Source organism: Geotrypetes seraphini, chromosome 12 (genome assembly GCF_902459505.1).
Source record: "Geotrypetes seraphini chromosome 12, aGeoSer1.1, whole genome shotgun sequence".
NCBI lineage: Eukaryota > Metazoa > Chordata > Amphibia > Gymnophiona > Dermophiidae > Geotrypetes > Geotrypetes seraphini.
This window is the reverse complement of record NC_047095.1, coordinates 117,660,730-117,677,814: the sequence shown is the minus strand read 5'-3', so window position 1 is coordinate 117,677,814 and position 17,085 is coordinate 117,660,730.

The window sequence follows — 17,085 nt, the reverse complement described above, 5'->3', positions numbered from 1 at the left end:
TATCATTGCATTGCATGCACACATGCGCAGATACCCTCCAGCTGTGGCCCTGAAGGGATGAGGTTTGTGTGGGGCTGGGGTTAGGGGGGGGGGGGGGCAGAATGGAGAGGGGCCATACAACCTCTTTTTTTTCAAGCAAAAATCTGGGACCCCTACTCCCACATCATCAGTAAATTTGGATGCAACATTTAGAGAACAATACAAATGAGATACAGAGCTGATGTCACTTGCCCACGCAGCTCTCGACGCTCATAGGCTCCCTGCGCTAAAAACTGCTATTGCGGTTTAGTAAAAGGGGGGCCATAGTGCACAATATAGACAGCAGATTTTGATAACTAAATTGAAAATAAAATCATTTTTCCTACCTTTGTCTTGTGATTTCATGAGTCTCTGGTTGCACTTTCTTCTTCTAACTGTGCATCCAATCTTTCTTCCCTTCTTTCAGCCTTTATGCTTCCTCTCCTCCACACCTCATTCCCTCCCCCAACTTTTTCTTCCTCTCTCCCTGCCCTTTCTTTCTCCCTGCCTCCCTTATTTTTCTCTCTCTTCATGCACCCTTTCTTTCTTTCTGTTTCCCTTCTTTCCTTCTGTCTCCCTGCCTGCCCCCTATCTTTCTTTCTCCATGCCCTCCCCTTAAGCCACGCCTAGGGTCTGATCCGGTGAATGGCATTTCTTATGTTCTTATGTTTAAGCAACTTCTGCAGTTTACTTTCTGTCTCTTTGCCATTTTCCATAGATTTGCAGACAGCTAGGGTGAGGAAGAATTGCATGGGAAAAAATAACAAGTGTTTGATCCTGGCCATATTTAGTAACATAGTAGATGACGGCTTATAAAGACCCGAATGGTCCATCCAGTCTGCCCAACCTGATTAAATTTTAATTTTTTTCTTCTTAGCTATTTCTGGGCAAGAATCCAAAGCTCTACCTGGTACTGTGCTTGGGCTCCAACTCCTGAAATCTCCGTCAAAGCTCACTCCAGCTCATCTACACCATCCCAGCCCTTGACGCCCTTTCCAGCCCATCCTCCCCCAAACGGCCAGATACAGACACAGACCGTGCAAGTCTGCCCAGTACTGACCTTAATTCAATATTTAATATTATTTTCTGATTCTAGATCCTCTGTGTTCATCCCACGCTTCTTTGAACTCAGTCACCGTTTTCCTCTCCACCACCTCTCTCGGGAGCGCATTCCAGGCATCCACCACCCTCTCCGTAAAGTAGAATTTCCTAACATTACCTTTGAATCTACCACCCCTCAACCTCAAATTATGTCCTTTGGTTTTACCATTTTCCTTTCTCTGGAAAAGATTATATTCTACGTTAATACCCTTCAAGTATTTGAACGTCTTAATCATATCTCCCCTGTCCCTCCTTTCCTCTAGGGCAGGGCCGCCCAAGTCCGGTCCTCGAGATCTACTGGCAGGCCAGGTTTTCAGGATCTCCACCATGAACATGCACGAGAGAGATTTGCACACCAAGAAGGCAGTGCAGGCAAATCTCTCTCATGCATGTTCATGGTGGAGATCCTGAAAACCTGGCCTGGCAGTAGATCTCGAGGACCGGACTTGGGCAGCCCTGCTCTAGGGTATACATATTCAGGGCTTTCAGTCTCTCCTCAAACGTCTTCTGGCGCAAACCTCCTATCATTTTCCTTAAATGTTTTTAGGAACAGAGTCTATTATGTACAGCATTATTACATTCTTCGTACCTTAAAATGTTTCTGGAAACGAAAATCTATTTGCAGCATAGCTTCTCCTGTCCTCTCTATAGTGTTCCTAGTGGGAGGAGGGGAGCCTGTTACTTCCCTGTATATTGCTTCCTCCCTCCATGTGCTCACAGTTTCGGCTGAAGTAGTCTGAGAAAATGATAGTCTTTATCCCTTTCATGAATTTTCCGGTGTCTTTTTGTAGCTTTAGTTCCTTCAGAAGGGCGCTCCATCACATTGGAACCATTACTGAAAACAGTCTTGCCGTAGTGTTTTTGTATTTGATGTACTTTATTTGTCTTGCTAAAAAAAAAAAAAAAAGAACAACTCTTTTGTTACAGTTTAAGGTTATGTTGCTTATATTTAAAACATTGGCTTACAACGAACCCCAGTTTATATCAAGAATGTTAATTCCCCACAGCTCTGCGCGTACACTCACATCATCTTTTCAAAAATCTATTAGTTGTTCCTTCTCTAAAAATAATAGGTACACGAAGATCAGACATGTTTTCTGTAATCGGTCCCCAATGGTGGAACTCTTTGCCTCAACACATCAAAAACGAAAAAGATATCCCTTCTTTTAAAAAATCCTTGAAAACACACCTTTTTAAAGATGCTTTTAACATTTAAACCTTTTTTGACTTTTATGATATTTTTTATTTTTAACTACCCTGTTTCCTTTTGTTTTTTCCCTTATTTGTCTTTCTCGATATAACAGATGTATCTTTTTACCCTCCTCCCCTTCCAACTAATGTTTGCCCTGTCTTAATCTCAATGTTCATGTATTTTGTATTTTTTTAAATTCTATCCTATTTTATAATTATGTACATCGCTTTGTAAACAGATTCAGCGATTCATCAAATATTTAATAAACCTTGAAACCTTTTGTAGCAGTGAGACCAGTGGCATAAGGGTCCTTATACTAAGGCGTGATAGCCATTTTAGCGTGCATTAAAACGGCTAGTGTGCCTTATTAAAATGACCCCATAGTGAGTGGAGGTTGGTACCCGGGGGCAGCGTCACCCAGCATCGCTGTGCAGTGTGTCCCCCATCCTTCCCCACCGCTTGAGCCCCCCACCCTGTGTACCTCTTGAAATGTTTGCCTGTGGGAGCAGCACATTCCACCAGCTGCTCGTGCCCGCCTTCTGACATCATGTCCTACATGTCGGTATCAAAAATCCCAGACACGAATACAAGATGTCCGGGGCGGTACTTGGAGAGACCCCCCCCAGGAAAGAGACTTGGGAGTACTGGTCGACAAGTCAATGAAGCCGTCTGCGCAATGTGTGGGGCCGGGGAAAAGGGCGAACAGAATGCTAGGAATGATTAAGAAGGGGATCATGAACAGATCGGAGAAGGTTATCATGTCACTGTACAGGGCCATGGTACGCCCCCCACCTGGAATACTGCGTCCAGCATTGGTTGCCGTACATGAAGAAGGACACGATACTACTCGAAAGGGTCCAGAGAAGAGCAACTAAAATGGTTAAGGGGTTGGAGGAGATGCCGTATAGTGAGAGATTAGTGAAACTGGGCCTCTTCTCCCTTGAAAAGAGGAGACTGAGAGAGGACATGATTGAAACATTCAAGTTAATGAAGGGTATAGACTTAGTAGATAGAGACAGGTTGTTCACCCTCTCCAAGGTAGGGAGAACGAGAGGACACGCTCTAAAGTTAAAAGGGGATAGATTCCGTACAAACGCAAGGAAGTTCTTCTTCACCCAGAGAGTGGTAGAAATCTGGATCGCTCTTCCGGAGGCTGTTATAGGGGAAAACACCCTCCAGGGATTCAAGACAAGTTCCTGCTGAACCGGAACGAACGCAGATAGGGCTGGTCTCGGTTAGGGCACTGGTCTTTGACCTGGGGGCCGCCGTGTGAGCAGACTGCTGGGCGTGATGGACCACTGGTCTGACCTAGCAGTGGCTATTCTTATGTTCCCTAGAGGAGAGGTGCCGGCGCTGGAGCCCCCTCATGAAGATGAAACCCAGGGCGGTCCGCCCCTCCCCCCCTTACGCCACTGAGACTACAGTCACTTGCCGTTCTCAGCACTGGCCACCCGGTGGGAATATAGGAAAACCTCACTCCTTCTTTCCAAACCCATTTTGTATATTTTGGGATTTTTTGAGTTAGATTATGAGATTTGATGAGCAAGCTGCTATCATATGACCAGTTTTGTTCAGTAAAAAAGTATTGTTTTATAAATGCATGAAATGCAATATACTTCTCCCTCCCTATTCGCGGGGGTTAGGGGCAGAGCCCCCTCTCCCCACCCCCACCCCCCCACCACTTACGATCGCCTCTGATCGCCTCCCTCCAAGTCCCGGGGCCATTTTTTTTCGATGCCAACGAGTGATTCTGAGGGGGGGGGGGCTGGGGAAAATACCATGGATAATTGAAACCGTGAATAGGGAGGGGGAAGTGTACAGCATAGGATATATTAATATAGTGGTGTTTTTAGTACATATGATCATCGTAATATAATATCCTACTGTGCAAACTCAATAATGAACAACAAAGAACAGAGACAATGATGAATTTGGAACATATTTAACAGCATAGAATAGATATTGAAAAAGAGAGATATGATATGCTGAAATGCATGACCTAAACTAGGTAATCTGATATAATACAGATTATGAGTGGCCCTGATCAGCTCTCAAATCTTACCTCTTTGATAAATCTCTCTAATCCCTTCCCTCCTGGCCAAACAGACTAAACTTTAACCACCTCTCTTCCTCCCCCGGTCTTTCTCTTTCCTCCCCCCTCAATCCAATGTACTTCCTTTCCTCCGGCTTCTCTTCCCCTCTCGGTACTTGAAACTGATTACCATTATACTTGACAATTAATTCTCTGTATCTTCGCTGTATATGTACAGTCTCTTGCATTGTGAACCGCTCTGAACTGTTTGTGGTATTGCGGTATTGAGGAGTAGTGGCTCGTGGCCAGTAGTGGGTGATATTTATGGGACGGTAATGGAATGGATGTCAGAACATGATAGTGCAGTATTTTTGTGGAGTTTTTCTACAAAAGTGCCTGTTTTTCGTATGATTCTGGGTAATTCTAGTTAGATACAAGCATATGTGTTAGTTTAGGCCACGCCCAATAGAAGCGTACGACAAACTGGTGAATAAAAATCTGAATATAAATGAAGCCAAGGCCAGAAAAACACACTACAGATTAATATAAGGGAAAGCATAATAATATATGTTTATGTACTTTGCTGTTAGGCTAGATCCATGAAAGAAACCAGAGGAATCCATTTTGGTTCTCTGTCTTTTCTATATCTTCTCAGTCTTTGGAATCCATTTTGTGGTCAGTTTATCCAAGTCTTTGTTCTAAGCCATGTGGTGTTAATTAATACCACATGTGCTTGCTTTAGACTAGTTAGGAAGATAGCGTGTCCCAAACTAAGATATAACAGGAATTAAATATAGTTATGAATGAAAATTATGAATGTATGAAAGGCTTGGCCAAGCAAGTATGAATCAAGCAAATATGACTGGAGTGTGTGTATGGCTGTGTATTGAACAAAAGAATGGGTTTTGAAAAAACATATGATATATATTTGCAACCTAAAGAAATCCTAAAGCAACATCTGGAAAAAATTAGAGTAAGACACTGTGTGTGAAGCTGTCAGCTCAGGGGAAGGCAGCCCCTCCTTCAGGCTGACAACTTTTCAGCACTGTGTGTAGATGAAACTTAGCTGACAAGCAAGCTGACCAATTTTCAGCACCCTGTTAATAATTATAAATTCTCTGAAATAAGTTTTAAGAATGATAAAGGAATATTGGAAATGTTATGAATATAAGAAATCAAAAGTAATTTTCTGAAACCTTGTCCAACTATTACCTGTAGAGGAATTTCTTTATCTAACTTTTAAACACCTCCTTTATTAATTGTTATTGATTGATGATGTCATTGAGCCAAAAGTATATAATAGAGGGTCATGAGATCCTAAGGTGAGCTCGTTATCAGAAGGCCAGCATTTGGTAACTATAACGATCTCCCATTAGCGCAACTGTTAATGCAAGCAATTATGCTTTATTCTTTTGATCTCATAATGGAAAAATAGAAACAATATCTCAATAAATCTTAATTATAATTTTTAAAACCTTGCACTGGTATGAGTAGTGCATCTCAGACATGATATCTTCGCTTATCTCCACGGTGTTCAGATAAAGTTGGGTACCGAGATGATATGCGCTAAGTGCGAGTTCTATAAGTCTCTAGAATGTAGCGGTATGAGACATCATTTGTACTACTCGCAAATTTTGTTGTTCCCCCAATTCATTCTCAGTGGGGGTCACTGCAATAACCAGTCTGAGTCTGACTCTCTCCCAGGCAACAACCTCAGGGCCCTCTTTCTAAACCCAGGGCATGGAAACCTTGCTTTTACGTATTGATTCAATTTTCTGTACCGCTCTTCCAAGGGAGCTCAGAACGGTTTACATGAATTTATTCAGGTACTCAAGCACTTTTCCCTGTCCATCCCAGTGGGCTCACAATCTGTCTAATGTACCTGGGGCAATGGGGGGATTAAGTGACTTGCCCAGGGTCACAAGGAGCAGGGTGGGTTTGAACCCACAACCCCAGGGTGCTGAGGCTGTAGTTTTAACCACTGCGCAACTCTAGAAATCAAAATGTAGTAAAAGTGAGCCATGTCTACGCCAATTAAGCCATTGTGACATCACCGATGAGGATGGCTCTTATTGGTGGAATGAGGCATTATGATGTCACAATACCAGCTCTGGTTATCAGAGGCTGGAACTTTTCACACAATTTATTAAATTTTCTTTCAATACTGTTCTTCCCAGTGAGCTCAGAACGGTTTACATGAATTTATTGAGGTACTTAAGCACTTTTCCCTGTCCATCCCAGTGGGCTCATAATCTATCTAATTTACCTGGGGCAATGGGGGAGGGAGGAATTAAGTGAGTTGCCAAAGGTCACAAGGAATAGTGGGAGTTTGAACCCACAACCTCAGGTTGCTCAGTCTGTAACTTTAACCACTGCACCAAACTCTCCTCTGAAGCAGTCCTAGACCTGGCCAACCTAGGAATCAAATCAGGAACCATCAACATGTATTGATTTTTAAAAATTTTATTTACAAATGAAACCTGCCAGTCTGAAAGAAAACCCTCACCCGTAGTGGATAATGTCAGAATAAATAGGCATAGATACACCCAAGCTCAGTAAATACAGAAAATAATTGCACTCAGACTCCCACCAACCACTTCCCTTTGATACTTAGGTCCTGGCAGTTCCAGGTCAGCAGAAAGGAGCTGAGCCAGACCTAAACTAAACTAAACCTTAAGTTTGTATACCGCATCCTCTCCACAAATGTAGAGCTCGGCACAGTTTACATGAATTGATATAGAAAGGAACTCTAATGAAGAGTTGAAGGACTTAGTAAAATGAAAGTCCTCCATATGCATGCTAGTATCTGTAGTTCTGGCTTCTTCATACGATAATTAGAATTATGAATCCCAGCATGCAATGGGAGGAGGAATGGAGACTGGATTAATTTGGCCTACAGTTTGAAATAATGCACAATACACTCGAGAGTTAAGGGTGGCTTTTCATACTGTACATACAATGAACTACTGTTATATATATCTGAAAGGTTCAAACCCCCTCTCCACCCTCAAAAACATTATATTTTGAAGCAGGATCCTTGGCATTCTCTCCTTCCAGAATAAGAGTCTCGCACAGGCTCATATGGTATCAGCTTTCTCATTGTGAGCTTCTCCACAGGGAAACTCCCTGAAAGGGAAGAGTGCAGATAAGAATACGAGGTTTCCTATCTTTAAATATAAAGTTTATACTACAAAAATATCTCTTCCCCAGTAAAGGATCATGAATTGTGTTGACCAGTATCTATGTCTTGTCAATACATACTTACTAAACAAAAACACACTCTCAGCCACACACATACATATAAAAACAAGCATACATTCAAACACATTAACATAATATAACATAAATACATTTTCTCAAACACATTGCTTATTGTAAGCTTCTATACCGCTACTAATAACTGGTGAGTCAATTCAGAGCAGTTTACATGAGCTTCTGTAATGGTGTTACAATAAATGAGCTTCTGTAAAGGTGTTACAATACAGAGTTAGCATTTTCTGAGATGGTTTTTAATATAGTCATTATACCATAATCAATCATCCTACGTATATACACACATTTATACATGAGCTTCTGTAAAGGTGTTACAATACAGAGTTTGTGTTTTCAGAGATGGTTTTCAATACAGACACTAAGGAAGGAGCCTTGTGTGTGGACTCAGACATTCATCTAAGCTAGTCGAATGACGGGCATGAACTGGTCGTGGACAGGGAATGCCAGCGTTGGCAGCAGGAAGTGCGATACCGACTTCCCCACTGCTCAGACAGCATAGGCGGGAGCTCAGGTAAAGGACCTCTTCTGCTGGCAGGGTTAGGCTACTGTAATGGGTGCCACAATTTCGGTGAGAACTGAGCCCAAAATGGGTGGGTCCTGGCCCACCTTAGCCAAACCATTCCTACCATTAGTCTTAATTATACACACAACTAGGAACAGACATCTATACCAGCTACATGGCTGGTGTAAGTGGTTCTACCTCGGTGGTGCGCACAGAGGGATTTCAGGGGATTCAGTGAATCCCAGCTCTACAGCTACAAACACTTATGATTTTAAAGTGTTTGAGGCTTGGGCAGATGAGGACGGAGCTTAGGCATTGGTGGAATGAGGCATTATGACATCACAATCTGAGTTCTAGAATGTTGCTACTTATGAGGCTTGTGCAGATGAGGACGGAACTTAGGCATTGGTGGAATGAGGTATTATGACACATTTATACATGAGCAAAGACAGAGAACCAAGATGGATTCCATGTAACCCTTATGATTTTCTCCATGATCTAGCCTAGCATCAAAGTACATAAAAAGAACACCATTCTTTCCCTTATATTAATCTATAGTGTGTTTTTCTGGCTTTATCTACATTTATATTTAAATTTATATTCACCAGTTTGTCATACGCTTCTATTGGGCGTGGCCTTAACTAACACATATGTTTGTATCTAACTAGAATTACCCAGAATCATACGAAAAATAGGCGCTTTTGTAGAAAATCTCCACAAAAATACTGCACTATCATGTTCTGCTATCCATTCCATTACCGTCCCATAAACATCACCCCCTACTGGCCACGAGCCACTACTCCTCAGTAGGCATCCTACTCAACCACTCAAACTGCATCAAACAAAAAGTAAAGAAAAAAAAATAGCTGGGCTCTTGGGCTGGGGATTCTCCAAACCCCCCTGAAGGCCCTGACATTACTGCTCTGAATTTGATTGGCTGAGCAGCATCTGTTTGTTGCCTGCTAAACCAATACAGTTCAAAGCAGCGCCCTCAGGGCCTTTAGGGGGTGAGGTGAATCCCCTGAAGGCCCTGACCGCACACCACTGTTCTACCTTAAGTCTAGCTGCATTTTCAAATTGCTGCCGTAGTCAAACGGTCCTTTTTTAAGCTTCATATGATCCGCTCCATTCATTTGCTGTTACCCCCTTCAGCTTTAAACATTCTCATCCACTATCTTGTTAGACTATTGCAATGCATTAACAAAGGGGGGGGGGAGGAATTAAGGATCGCAAGGGCCTACAATACACCCAAAATACAGCCATCAAACTAATCACTGGACACTGTCAATATGATCACTTAACTCCACTCCTCAAAACAGCCCACTGGCTACCCACTTCCCACCGTATCGTAGATAAAATCTTAGGGCTCATTTTACGAAGGGGCGTTAGGGCCTTAAAGCGTGGAGTAGCGCTAGCTAGCCGCTACCGCCTCCTCTTGAGCTGGCGGTAGTTTATCGGCTAGCGCACCTTCGTAAAAGGAGCCTTTACTCTTGGTCTGTACTGTTAGGGAGCCATCTCATCTTTCGAGGCACCTCACCCTTACCTGTCCCTTCAGAGCTCTCAGATCCTCACAACATAATAGATTCACTGTCTCTTCTTTCAGAGAGATAATATTAGACCCTACATGAAGCTGGATATTTTCTGTATAGAAATATAAACATAGAAACATAGAAGATAATGGCAGATAAGGGCCATAGCCAATCAGGTCTGCCCACTCTACTGACCCACCCCCAAGTCTACTATCCTAGGGATCCCACTCCCGGTGACAGGTTCCCTTGGCTTAACCCTCTAAGTGATCCCACATGGGCATCCCATTTGCTCTTAAATTCTTGCACGCTGTTTGCCTCGATCACCTGCACCGGGAGCTCATTCCAAGGATCAACCACTCTCTCGATGAAGAAATATTTCCTGGTGTCGCCCCTGAGTTTGAGCGGATGCCCTCTTGTGGCCGAGGGTCCTTTGAGAAAGAGAATCTCTTCTTCCATCTCGATACGGCCGGTAATATACTTAAACGTCTCGATCATGTCTCCTCTCTCCCTACGTTCCTCGAGTGAGTACAGCCACTCCAGACTCCGCCCCTTCTACTTTGCTGCACCGCATGCCTGGAACAAACTGCCTGACTCGGTACATCGAGCTCCGTCTTTGGCAGTGTTCAAGTCCAGACTCAAAGCCCACCTGCTAAGCACCAACATCTGTCTTCTCAATCCCTCTGTAATTCCCCCTCCTGAGCACTGTGTATAGATACACGACTCATCTTCTACCAACCTCGCTACGCTCATGTCAGCCCTCTCCTTAAGTCACTTCGCTGGCTCCCTATCTGCCATCGCGTTCAGTTCAAAATCTTATTGCTGGCCTACAAGTGTATTCATTCTGCTGCCCCTCAATATCTCTCCTCGCTTCTCTCTCCTTATACACCTCCCAGAGAGCTCCGTTCCTCAGATAAGCTGCTCTTAGCCATACCCTTCTCCTCCGCTGCCAGTTCCAGACCGCTCCTTTCATCTAGCTGGCCCCCTATGCCTGGAATAAATTATCCGGGTTTATCCGTCAAGCCCCTTCCCTTTCCGTGTCTAAAAGCAGACTGAAAACCCACCTTTTTTTATATAGCTTTCAATCCTTAACCCTACTCCTGTGCCCTCCAACCCAGCCAGTAGATTAACCGTTCCCCTTAACTGTATCCGTGACATCCTGTTTCTCTGTCTTGCTTGTTTAGATTGTAAGCTCTTTGGAGCAGGAACTGTTTTCATACTCTTTGTGATTCTGTGCAGGGCTGCGTGCGTCTGGTAGTGGTATAGAAATAATTCATAGTAGTAGTAGTGTGAAGAGTTTCAGTCTTTGGGAAGCAGAGCTGAGATTGTGATGTCATAAAGCCTCATTCCACCAATAAGAGCCAACCTCAGCAATGATGTCATAATGGCTTGATTGTCCTTTACTCTGCTCTGCCCTCCAACCCAGCCAGCAGATTAACCCTTCCCCTTAACTGTATCCGTGACATCCTGTTTGTCTGTCTTGCCTGTTTAGATTGTAAGCTGTTTTGAGGGCCGCAATCCAGTCGGGTTTTCAGGACTTCCCCAATGAATATGCATGAGATCTATGTCCATGCAGTGCTTTCAATGCATATTCATTGGGGAAGTCCTGAAAACCCGACTGGATTGCGGCCCTCAAGGAGGGACTTTGAGATCCCTGGTGTAGATGGACTGAAGTGAGCTTTGACGGAGACTTCAGTAGTTGGAACCTAAGAACAGTACTGGGCAGAGCTTTGGACTCTTGCCCAGAAATAGCTAAGAAGAAGGAAAAAAAAAAAAACAAACCCTAACAAATTATTTTTTTTTTTTGTAAATCTTTATTCATTTTTGAATCTTACAACAATTGAATTAAACATAATAAAACCATTCTACATTTCACTTGTATTTACAATCAAATATTCTTATATTATAAATTAAATACCCCCCTTTTTATCCATAATCCTATTCCATATGATATACATTCCCCACCCCAACACCACATATATTCTACCCATGTGCTAAAATGTCTGATCATTAGAATAATTAGTCAATGGTCCCCATATTTTCTTAAAATTATGAATATTCCCTTGTTGTAACCCTATCACCTTTTCCATCTTATACATGTGACAAACTGAATTCCACCAAAATGTATAATTTAATTTAGTATAATCTTTCCAATTTTGAGTAATTTGTTGCATGGCGACCCCTGTCAATATTAATAACAACTTGTTATTATTTGCAGAAATTGGACTCTGAGTTCTCATTGCTGTACCAAATAATATAGTATCATATGAGAGTCCTACATGATTTTCTAATAATTTATTAATTTGGGGCCAAATTCGTTTCCAAAAAGCATTTACACAGGGACAAAAAAAAAAATCAAGTGGTCTAGCGTCCCAACTTCTAATCTACAATGCCAGCATCTATTAGATCTAGTGCTATCTAACTTTTGTAAACATGTAGGGGTCCATAAAACTCGATGTAACAAAAACATCCACGTTTGACTCATAGCTGCTGACCTTGTAGACCTTAATCTCCAGGATCAAAATCGTGGCCACTGAGATGCAGAAATCGTCTGCCCAATCTCAATACTCCAAATATCCCTAAGTCCAGTTTTCTTTTTTTTATTTAAAAATCCATATAATAATTTATATCATTTTGCGGCTTGGTGTCCCAAAAAATCTGCCTGAAAGCAGAGGACCTGCAAGCTATATTGAGTATTAAGACCCTTCCATTCAGGGAACCCTACCTGAATAGCCTGCTTCAATTGCAACCATTTAAAATATTGTGTTTTGTTTAAGCCAAATTTATGTTGCAATTGTGAAAAACTAAGCAGTGATCCATCTGAAATAACATCATTCAATGTCCGTATACCTGCAATTATCCATTGCTTCCAGATGATCTTAAATCCGCCAATCCTGATCCTGGAGTTAACCCAAATGGATTGACTTAATGATTTTGTAATTGGATCTGGTGACAAATTACTAATATATCTTAAGGTCTTCCAAGTATCAAGTAAAATTATATTATCTTTGTATTTCCTAGGCAATTTTCTACTAACTACATGTTCTAAATGTAATGGGAACAGGAGCCGCCATTCTAAATATAACCAATCAGTTACATTCTCCATGAGATCTGGGAGGATCCAATACATACCCTGTCTTAGAATATAGGCTTGATGGTACCTATAAAAATTTGGAAAATTTACCCCTTCCTCCACAATTGGTCTTTGTAAAGATACTAAAGCAATTCTGGGTCTTTTCCCAAACCAAACAAATTTTGTAAGAACATTGTTTAACTTTTTATAAAATGACCCCTGAAAAAATATTGGTATCATACTCATTTGATAACAAACCACAGGCAATATCATCATTTTAATTGTTTGAACTCTTCCCCACCAAGAGAGCTGTAAAGGATTCCATTGCTCACACATTTCTGTTAGCTTTCTTAATAAAAGTTTTTCATTTTCTTTCACTGTGTCATCAATTGTATTTTTGATAATAATACCTAAGTATTTTAAACCTTCATCTTTCCATATAAATGAATATGAATCAAATAATCCTTTGGTACAATGAACATTAATTGGAAGAACTTCAGATTTACTCCAATTAATTTTATATCCAGAAAATTTTCCAAACTTCTCTAGAAGATTAAGTAAACATGGAATGGTATTCCCCGGTTCTCTTAAATACAGTAAAATATCATCTGCATATGCAGAAAGTTTAAATTCCCAGTTAGAGTATGGGATTCCTTTTATCCCCTTAGTTTGATTAATTGCAATTAATAAGGGTTTAAGAACAACATCAAAAAGTAAGGGGGATAAAGGACATCCTTGTTTAACCCCCCTTAGCAAGTTAAACCTATCTGATAAATTATTATTAATATATAATCTTGCACCAGGAGAGCTATACAATGTCTGAATCATTTTAATAAAACCGAGGCCTATACCAAACCATTCTAAAGCTTGATACATAAAACTCTATTCCACTCTATCAAATGCTTTTTCTGCATCTAAAGAGACAAGAAAAGCTGGATCATTAATATTTTTTGCTAAATTTAAAGAGTGAAATGCTAATCTAGTATTATTTGAAGAATGCCTTTTAGCAATAAATCCTGTTTGGTGGACATCAATAATAAAAGGAAGAGCTTTTGCCAATCTTAATGCTAATACTTTAGCAACCAATTTACCATCTACATTTAATAAAGAGATAGACCTGTAATTTGAAACCAAAGTAGGATCCCTGTTTGGTTTTGGCAAGACAATAATTACAGAATCAGCCATAGTTCCTGATATATTCCCATTATTCATTTGGTACTGATATAAATTTAATAGATATGGTAAAATAATATTTTGTAATGATTTATAAAATTCAACAGTATATCCATCGCCACCTGGAGCGGATCCAACTCTAAGAGACTTCAATGCTGATTCTACTTCTTTTAAAGATATAGGCTCTTCTAAACTTCTTTTTATATGATCCGGAACATTTGGTCCATTAAGTGAATTTAAAAAATCTAACCCATCTTGTTCTTTATTTTCATAAGTGTCAGAAGAATATAGACCTTTATAAAAATCAAGAAACTGTCTTAAAATATCCTTAGTGCTAGTGTGTGTATTGCCCTGCATATCTTTAATTGCAATAATCTTAGATTTCCTTTTTTTTGCTTTAAGAAAATTTGCTAATAATCTTCCAGCCTTGTTTGAAATACCATAATACTGAACTTGCTGAGAGAACATATCTTTCCTCACAAATTGAGAAGAAATCTCATTATACTTAGCTTTTGCTTTTAATAATTTTTGTAATATATTATGTTCCCATTTCTCTATTAATTTATTTTCTAATACTTTAATTTCTTTTTCCAAATCAACAAATTGTTTTTTAAGTTGTTTTTTTAATAAATGATGAATATGAAATATTTCCTCTCATTGTTGCTTTAAAAGCATCCCATAAAATCTCAACATTTATATTATCCGAATTATTAATTTGAAAAAATTCATTCATCTTTAAGATCTTCCAGAAAGTTTGAATCCGCAAGTAAAGCATTATCAAATCTCCAAATTGATTTAGAATATACTAAATCATCATTCTGAAAGTCAATCCACACACCAGCATGGTCCGAAATTACAATAGGATCAATAACTGCTTTCATCACACGCTGTGCTATATTATTAGACACAAATATATAATCAATTCGTGAAAAAGATTTGTGGACCTGAGAACAAAAAGAAAATTCCTGATCATTAAAATGAAGAATACGCCATATATCAACTAAATCACAAGATTGTACCAAATTATCTAAACCTAACGATTTCATAATTCTGCTTGGTCTCTTATCCAAAATCGGATCCATTACAGCATTGAAATCTCCAGCTACCACTAAATTAGAAGCAGCCAGTGGTAACAATATTTGTTGAATTTGTTTGAAAAACTCCATTTGATTCGAATTAGGAGCATACAAATTAAATAAATCCAGGGTTGTATTTCCCAGAACCATTTTGATATGCACCCATCTTCCTAAAGGATCAGAATTTATTAATTGAAAATCAGCACTACATTTTCTATTTACAAGAACAGCTACCCCAGCTTTTTTCCCTACAGCAGGTGCAAACAAACATTTAGATACCCAACCCCCTGATAGCTTCTTAGATTCAATCCCAGAAAGATGCGTCTCTTGAATGAAATATACATCCGCATTCTGTTTATGTAGAAAAGCTAACATTTTCTTCCTCTTAATTGGGTGATTTAGACCATTGACATTTATAGAGAAAATTTTAATATCCATCTATTTTTATGATTAAATTTTGACATATAACTCTATAATAAATATTATGATCAGACATCAGCACATATTTAAGATATAACCCCTTTCCCACCCCACCCCCCTTCCCCTAACCCCCCATCCCTTTTTTCCCAGAAAATAAAATTATATTGAAACAATTCAATTTTTACACTTTTCCCAATTTCATGTCTTAAAGAAACATTAATCATCCCACCCCCATCCCCTTCCCATCCCTCCACCCACCCACAGTCTCTATAAAAAGAAAGACTTCTTTGATTTAGCAACAGCCTGCAAGTTTTAGGAGTTATAGTAGGTAGCACTTGAAACCTACACTTGAGAAATATAAAAGTCGTCTCTTCCTGATCTTTACTGAAATAGCTGTTCAAATGATCACAAAAAATTGGAAAAATTATGATAGATTAAATTATACATTTTGGTGGACAAATATATGTAATACATACAAATATGAGAAAATGAATGCTGAATATTTGGGATACAGTGTTTTTTTTAACAAAATATGGGGTCCATTTGCTATATTTGTTGATTCACATTAAGAGTTTTTTGTTGTTCTAAGATTTTATCATTACACATCCGGGAGGGTGGGAGGTAACTGGAAAAAAGAAAATATATATATCATTTTATCTGTAATAAGTTAATTGGTACTATCATTATTTGAGAGGAGGGTGGGTGGATAAAGTAATGCTTTTCATATTAATTGTATGAAGTGGTGTATTTTATGAAAATTGTATTGTAATTATTGTTCTATAACAAATGTAATACACTAATGAAGTTTATAAAATAATAAAATTTTTGAAGAATTGACAATATAGGTAAGACCACAGAGGCATACTATTCCATACACAACCCCTTTAGTTTCACAAATGGTAAAGGTACAAAGTGCTATAGGAGATCGGCCAGGAAGGTAAGCAACTTGTCTCTTCCTGCATGTTCTCACAAACAGCACATTTACCACAACGAAAATGACCCACCCATCTCTTGGAGTTGTCCAAACATCCTGTTTACACAGTTTGTCATTTAAATTTGGGTTAATAGAAAAAGCAATCTTGCAGTCAACATTTTGGAAACAATTCTTTGATTGAAGCATAGGCCAGGTTCTTTTAATTTTTCTCTCCAAATTTTTTGCAATAGAAATGCCAGCTTGAAATCACTTTTGATTGCTGCGTGAACAATTCATCTTGAGGCTTTTTCTCCACCCTTTTGATTAATGTGGATTTCTTAGGTAAAACCCACTGCTGGTGAGTAACATTTTGAAAATTATTACTATTGGATTGTTACTACTGATTTTTTTCTTGTGAGATATGTTTAAATATCTACCTAGCATGAGATGAGTCTCTTTCAATTGAAAGGAAACTTTGGAGTGAAGGGACATAGGATGAAGGTGAAAGGGGATAGATTAAGAAGTAACCTCAGAAAATGACTTCTTTTTTAAAGGTCCCTCGTCCACAAGAGGACATCCGCTGAAAATCAGGGGTGGGAAATTTCATGGTGACACCAGGAAGTTCTTCTTCACCGAAAGGGTGGTCGATCGTTGGAATGAACTTCCACTTCAGGTGATTCAGGCCAGCAGAGTGTCGGATTTTAAAAGGAAATGGGATACACATGTGGGATCTCTAGGGGGGTAAAAATGTAGATGGGATACACATGTGGTATCTATAGGGGGGTA